The following is a 7,646-nucleotide window of genomic DNA, read 5'->3' on the forward strand; positions in this document are numbered from 1 at the left end:
TGTTGTTGCGGCTGTTTGCTTTTGGAATAATCTGGTGATCATTTAACTTTAAAACCATCTTGCAATTAGAATACCTAGAACTGTAGGCAGAACAGTTCTGCAGATTTCTAATAAAGAAACCTAATTACTCATCCCAGAGAGCTTTGCTTTTTTGCACTTCAAATTTTCTTGTAGCAATGAGTCCCAGAGTCAGACTCAGGACTAAGGTTTCCCTCCCTCTTCAGCACAAACCAGTTTATTTAAAATCACATCTTTGGTTCTTTGTCATTGGGCCAGTATGGGGAGGAGTATATCCAACATCTTTGGGTCCCCTCTTAAGATCTGAGTAGAAATGGACTTGTCCTTCTTACTGCCTGTGGTTGTATCTATGTGATCCAAATGCCTGCCCATTTACTAAGGTGCCCATTTCAGAAATGGACCAAATAAAGGTCTGCTTTTCAAAACCCCTCTGTTAAAGACTGAAATCCCTCATCTAAAACACTTGACTAGTTGTCACCCACTGCTGCTGGCCAAGTGGTGGCTGCGGTGCTGAGAAGTCTTCCTATACTTATATCTCAAACTGCCAGCTCTGACCCCTCAAGATAGGGCCCAAGGTCATTTCCATGTGACTGTGCCTCTTAGCCTGTATGATGGAGAATCTGTACCTAATGAAGTTAAATAGAACGCACTGTGTCAGCTTTATAAAGCAAGTGAGGCACTGGGTTTTCTACCTGCTGTGCCCCACGTTTCTTAACCACCCTGCGGCTCACCAAGATGGTAAGGGTTGGTTGCAAGATTGGCTCACCTAAATGTTGACATGGACATCTCACCCGGACAAATCTCAAAAAAGACCACAGGAAGGAACAGTCTGCTCTCATTATCCTGAGGTGATATTTCCAACATGACAATCACCAACTGGTCGCCAGGAGAGACCAGAGAAACGACCATTGCAGCAGATACCCTGGGTGCATCAAGCAGTCTGCTGGGAGGTTGGCTCAAAATCAAATCCAAACCTGTGGCACAGGACAGCCGCTCTGTGGTGATTGTCTGCAGGCTGCTACTGCACCATCAGCCTGCTCCAGCCTGAATACTGAGCACCCAGTGGGACTTGAATGTGCTTGAAATCCCACAACTTAGGTGGGCTTGTGCTCAGAAGTCAGTGTCTGAGATGAAAGTTGCATGTAGTCAAAATTACCACCTGAAAATCCTCAAGTCCTGCTTTCAAATGCCCTGTCCAAGACGAGGACCCAGCAGGAAGGTCCATGCCAAAACAGGCGCTGAATGGAATCGGGCAGAATTCCCCACTGTTGTAGTTTCCTTGTGTGTTTGTGTTGTGTTCAGAATACAATGTTCCTGTCCTTCCCCACTCCAGGCCACCATCTGGCCTTAAGGCCTAAGGCCATGTAAACCTCGACTGGTTTTTTGCAATAAAAGCCTTGCTGTACCTTTAGTCTTGTTACTGTAAGGGAAGTGAAATGGACCTCCTGACGCCAGACTGGAGCCTTTTTAAAGGAGACTGATAAAGCAGCTGGAAACAAACGGCTTTCCCAGTGTGCAGGCTGGGACCGCTGTGTGCGCCAGGCAGCGTCTGGGAGCAAGAAGAGGACAGCTGCGGACCTGCCTGGCGACGCTCTGTGGCAGGCGAAGCTGTGTTGGCATCTCCAGGAGGAGAGCACCTGTGCTGGGGAGGGCCTCTGAGCAAGGGCTGGACCACCGCCTGCCTAGACCCACCAGAACCCATGTGTACTGAACACGTCTGCAGAACCGCGCAGCAGCCATGCCTGGGACTCGCTGGGCCCTGGAACAGCCTGCCTTGCCCCAGCCCTCACAGAAGACGGCGACCCTGCAGAGGAATTAACCCCTCAGGGCTCAGGTGCTGACCTGAAGGCTTGGGGAAGGTGCCACCTGGTGCCGTCAGGGACCAGGATCCCCAAGGCCACAGCCAGCATTGTCATTTCTGCCACATCAGTTCAGCAGCTGCTCTGTGTTCCTGGTGGGCTTCATCCCCGCTTTTTAAATGATGGAAACTCACTACAGAAGAGGAGAGCCAGCACAGTTTGCCATTAATGAAGATAAAACTAAGGACAGTCTCAGCCGTAGGCTGAGACTTGCTGTTTGTTGAGGGAAACTCAGAGCTGGATCCTGGGCACAGTGCCACGTGAGAATCAGCAGCTTGGTCTTGGTGTGACTCTTGTCACCTCTCACATGCTGGGGGCACTGGCCTGAGGGTTGAGGGACAGTTCCTAACCCAGCCTGGGCTCAGGCGCCAGGTGCTTTTCCAGGGACATCTGCTTTCTTTAGCAGAGGTTATCTGCTGGCTTCACCAGCTCCTTGGCCAGGCACAAGGCTGCTCTGACACCCAGCAGCTGAGATGGATCCCCTCAACCCAAACCAGAAACCAGTTCAAATCCAACTTCCTGCTGCACCCAAGAAGGCATGGGAGGGATGGAGAGGACAGGACACTTCTTAAAGGGAACCTGTGTCCCAGGTGAACCAGAGGGGAAGGGGGCTGGTCCTGGGGAACCTCTCCACTGGTATCCCTGAAAATGGACCCAGCCCCAGCTGCAGCTTGAAGTCACCTCCCTCCAGAGGTCTGACATAATTGGTCTGGGGCGCTGCCCAGCTGATTCTAAAGCACAGGGCCACGTGACGGCACCGGCCCTGGTGCTTCTGTGTAGAACACATTGTTGGCTGTGCAAAGTAGCATCCCAACGTGTCCTGGATGCTCTGGCCTACCCCAAGAACTCCTGCCCCTGGAGGTCACTGCTACAGCAGCCGTGGGCTCCTGGGGACACCACCATGTTCCTGGGCCACTCTTCCACCTCTGCTCTTGGGCCCCTGACCTGGCTCCAGGAAGATGACTTCCTGTAAAATCCATAGCAGAGAGTCTTCTAGAAGAATTGGCAAGATCCTCCCGGTGGGCAAGGTGAGACAGGCTTTGCTGGTTCGGTTCTTCAGAGGAACCAAGTGTTCATCCTGACAAATACATGTCCCCTACGTTTTCCCTAACTCCTGCCCCACAGGAAGCCACCAGACTCACCCTGCACCAGAAGTCCCAGCAAACCTAGGAGACCCACAGACCCACTGCCTCCACCCATCAGTTGACAATTGCCCGTCCGACTCTCAGTGCTTTCCCAGGGAGGTTCTGTGACAGCTGCCTGCAATCAGAACTCCCTGAGGTCCCCCAGCCCAGGATGCCTGCGTGCCTGACCAGGCCAAGGGCTGCTGCTGCAGATGGGTGGGGAGAGGTCTGGAGCTGCGTAGGCCCACGAAACATGTCCAGGGGCCTGCGGAACCCTGTAACAGAATGGGGAAAGGTGTCTGCCCAGACGTAACCCCTTTCCCTGAGCCCGTTTCACCCCAAGCAGGAGAGCTTTCTCAGGACTAGAGACGGGATCTTGGTCAGCTTTTATGCTCATCCACTGAGATGATCAAGTGCTCTGTCCTTTATTGTCTGCTATACTAATTTTTCAAACGTTAAACCAGCCAACCTTGCATTCCTGGGAGTAACCTGCCTGGTCAGGTGTGTGGTCCTTTTATGGGTTGCTGCCTCTGCGGCTGTGTGGTTTGCCTCTGGGTCTTGAGGGCTGTTGCTGTGGAGCCCTCTTGTAGGTCTGGTTTGGTTCCCATCCCCCAGAGCAAGAGCCTTGACAGCAGGCACCTCTATGATGGGACCCACCTATCCCTGGGGATTTGGGAGCTGGGCACAGAGGTGGCCTAGACTGCCAATGGCTGGAGCTTCAGTGCAGCTGCCATCCCCCACCATGGACATGCCACCCGCAGGCATCTCCTCACCACCCATATCCTTGGAAGTCCCCAAGCCCGGGGTCTCTGGCTCTCAGGGTCTCAGCCCCTCAGAGGCTCCAGCTCCTTGCTGCCACATGAGCCCAGGGCTGCCAGACGCCCCAGTGTCAGAAGAGGAGGAGCCGCTTGTTTCCACGGCTGTCCTGATTTCCAGCGGCTGGCAGTGGGTCTTAAGGGGATTTTCTCAATAGGTAAACACCAAAAAGGAAAAGAAGTACAGTGGAAAGGACACTCTCGCCCCACATGTCCTGTTCTCCAGTTTTTATTTATCCTGAGAATTTTCATGCCTCTCATTTTTGCACAGATGGTAGCATATTATGGACATTTCTCTGCATTTGGCTCTCATATCTTGTCGACGTCTCCATGCCGACTCACAAGAACTCCCGATCGATCCGTCTTTACAACCTGCTCCTGTTCCACAGTGGGGACATGCAAAGCCAACGCCTGAGGAATGCTCGAGTTCTGCCCAGTCGTGTGCTATTTCAATGCAGGGGCCATAGTCATGCTTTATCGTGTCTTTCTCAGCAGAAGCTGGGTTCTGACAGCTGCAGGTACTGGGTCTGAGTACACATCTTATTTTGATAGGAGAATGGTGTCCCAGCATTGAGGCCTAAGAAAGCATGTTTGTCTAAAAGTTTACCAGCAGTGTCATTAAAGATCCTAATGCAACCTGATATGTGAAGAAATTTCCAGAAATAATTATTTTTTTTCCTTTTTGGCAGGACTGGGAAACAAACCCATGGGGGGCCTTGCACGGGCTAGGCAAGCACTGTACCTCTGAGCTGCACCCACACCCCCTCAGAGTAGTTCCAATATTCTCTCCTACTTACTGGAATACATTGAGGTTGAGTGTCTTTTCATGTTTAAACACCTGCATTTTCTTTTCTATGAAATGCCTGTTCATACCCTTTGCCCATTTTTTCTTATTTATCTCTAAGTGCTATTTACATATTAGGGAGATTATTCCTTTACAACTGAGTTGCAAACATTTTTCCCAATTTGTCATTTGTCTTAAATTTACTGGGTATTTTTGTTGTTTTCTGTGTGGATTTATTTGGTTGTTTTCTTTTTGTGTTGCTAGGCAAAAGTTTTGATTTTATATGTATAATTAAGATTTTCTCCTTTATGGCTTCTGGGTTTTGTCCCCTCTCCAGTGTATCTGCCTGCTTCCTAATTAGATGCCTTTTATACATTCAGCTCCTGGATCCATTTGGGATTCTGGAACTGTGCCAGCCGTGCTGAGTAAGGTGTGGAGCTCACTTTATTTTTTCCAGATGGTTATCCAGTTGTCCCAGCAGAAAAACACTCTAAAACAGTTCAGAGCCAACCCCACGTTTCTGTCCGCCGGATCCGACCCTGTGAGCGGCCTTCCGGACACCTCTTACTTGGGTGGACATGAAGTCCACACCCTAGGAAGGTGGAAAGGTGGCTGACCCAGGAGCCTTGCTCTTGTGAAAATCTGCAGTGGCCTTTCTACTGGTGATCTTGTGCAGGAAGAGCCACAAACAAAGCCACCTGTCCCGGGCTGCAGCGGCCCTTGCTCTGGGAGGGGGCCTGTGGAAGTGGGCAGTCCAGGACTCCACTCACTTGACAGTGGACACACCAGGGGCCTGCGCCAGGCCAGGGCCCCTGGAGCTGGAGGGACTGGGCTGGGATTCCTGGCGGGCTCCATGTCCCGGCTTCCCTCTCCCCAGGCGTCCTTTTGCCATTCAACACCAGGAAACTGGAACAGCCACCTCAGGTCACTGGTGGCCTCTTCCACACAGACGTTCTCACGTGACCTCACCCTCCTGGATGACTGGGGAGAGTCCTCGGAGACTCCGGGAAAACTGGTGCATCCTAGCACCTCACCCTTCCACGACTTGTTCTGTGACCTTTAAGGGCAGTCCCTAAGCCACTCGCTGTTGAGACCCTTGGGTGCCACTGCTCACCTGAGAAACAGCACACAGTCCTCCCTGCCGCGCCCACTGACCACAACAGCCACGCTTGCTGGCGCTGGGCGAGCACACACAGCCAGCGGGCAGGAGCCATTATCCTGGGTCTTCCCGAAGAGGAGGCTGTGGCCAGGAAGGAAGCAGCCAGGCTCGGGCCAACCGCTGAGCTGCGCACAGAGCAAGGCGCCGCCCGCAGGATCCCCTCCTGCCAGGCCCTGCCCGTCTCTGTTTTAGGACCTTCTACTGCTATGGCTCGGTCACATGGCATCCCTTCCAGCCTTCCCTGGTCCCTGGGTCAGGCCCTGGAGGGGAAAGAGGCTGGTGTCTGTACTTGGCCTTCGAGAGTGGTGTCTAACTGCTTGTCTGCAACATTAGCTTCCCATCCAATCCACTGTCCCTGGGCAGATGGGGTGCGGAGAGTGCATACAACATGGCCACTGCAGCCCCCCGGGGCAGCAGGGACAGTCCTGCAGATCCAGGTCCAGTGACAAAGCCAACGTGCTGGGTGCATGTGCCCTCCAGCCTCCAGGCCAGCACAGGAGGACACCCAGCCTGCAGGGAGCACTGTCAGGAAGGGGCCCCAGGGGGCTCTGGGTGCCGGCAGCATTGGTTGGGCTGCACAAATGTGTTCCACGTGTGGGCAGCTAGTGCTCCACACTCAGGTGCCTTGTTCTTTTTTCTCGTGTGTGTGTGGGTGTGGGTGTGGGTGTGTGTAACCCAGAGATGCTTAACCACTGAGCCACATCCCCAGCCCTTTTTATTTTTTATTTAGAGACTGTTTAGAGACTGGGTCTTGATAATTTGCTGAGGCTGGCCTTGAACTTGTGATCCTCCTGCCTCAGCCTCCCAAGTCGCTGAGAGTACAGGCCTGCACCACAGTGACTGGCACAGGGGCCCCTTTCTATAATGTGTGTTATACTTCCATAAAGGTGGTCCCAAGAGAAAAATGTTGACTCTTCTTGAAACACGGGACCCACCTCTCTCTTTTAATTCCAGAGATTTCCCAAACATTAGCACCACTCAACTCGTTCCTGCTTGTCCAGGGCCATCTTGTCAGATTCACACTTCCTTGACCTTCTGACTCTGCTCTGCAGTGTGAGGGTGCGGTGTCTGCTGGGCCCTGAGGATTTCAGAACCTGGAGAACTCAGACAACAGCAGGAAGCTGTCTTTTGAAGAAAGGAAAAGAAACGTACCTTCAGGGGCCTGGCCGTCCCCTGGCCTCTGGTTCTGCAGCCTCCCCTCAGCCAGGGGCTTAGAGCTAGCCGACTGCGACAGGCCTCGAGGGTGAGGCGCAGGGGCAGCTTCCAAGAAAATTCACAGGGGCGACAAAGAAACTGACATCCCCACTGTCCTCCCAGCTGACCACAAGTGAGCGCCCACACCTTTCTGGGATGCCGGGCAGGGCCAGGGACATGGGGTCTGCAGGCCACATTCCCGCACTGCAGCCCACGGTTACGACACAGCCTGCCCCACCCAGCACCTCATCCCTTAAAATAGCAGGCAGCAGGCGACACCCTTGCCACCGGATCCCGAGACATGGCTGCCCCAGGCCCCTCAGGGAGAAATGCAAAAAACCAATAACAACAAAAGCAGAGGAAACCCAAGTGCTGGGACCCAGCCTCACCCCCTCGGGGGGACTGTGACAGGCTCAGCGGGATTGGCGTCCACGGGAACATAGTCCTCAGTCCTGTAGAGCACGGGCCCGGACACAGGGGGCCCTGGCGCGGGTGATGCCTGCAATGACAAAACGCAGAGGCTCTGTCGCGCCTGGCAGCCATCCCTGGAGACCTGGGAACTCCAGTCACCCCCCCAGGGGAGCCTCTCGTGCCAGGTGTCCCTGCCCTCTGGCAGCACTGCCTGTGACAGCCAAAGCCACCCCCTGAAGGGGACCCAGTCCGCCAGGGGGGCGCCATCTCCACAGCAGAGGC

The 7,646-nt window shown here is 53.7% G+C and overlaps 1 long non-coding RNA gene across 1 annotated transcript; it reads right to left on the reverse strand.

Annotated features, from left to right (window-relative positions):
• Positions 1-4,029: 4,029 nt before the first annotated feature.
• LOC120886348 (uncharacterized) lies at positions 4,030-7,332 on the reverse strand. Its single transcript, XR_005729298.2, has 2 exons — positions 6,695-7,332; positions 4,030-6,019 (listed from the first exon to the last, which is right to left on the reverse strand). It is a non-coding gene; the product is annotated as an uncharacterized LOC120886348 (long non-coding RNA).
• Positions 7,333-7,646: the final 314 nt, after the last annotated feature.

This window comes from Ictidomys tridecemlineatus, chromosome 5 (assembly GCF_052094955.1).
Source record: "Ictidomys tridecemlineatus isolate mIctTri1 chromosome 5, mIctTri1.hap1, whole genome shotgun sequence".
NCBI classification, from domain to species: domain Eukaryota; kingdom Metazoa; phylum Chordata; class Mammalia; order Rodentia; family Sciuridae; genus Ictidomys; species Ictidomys tridecemlineatus.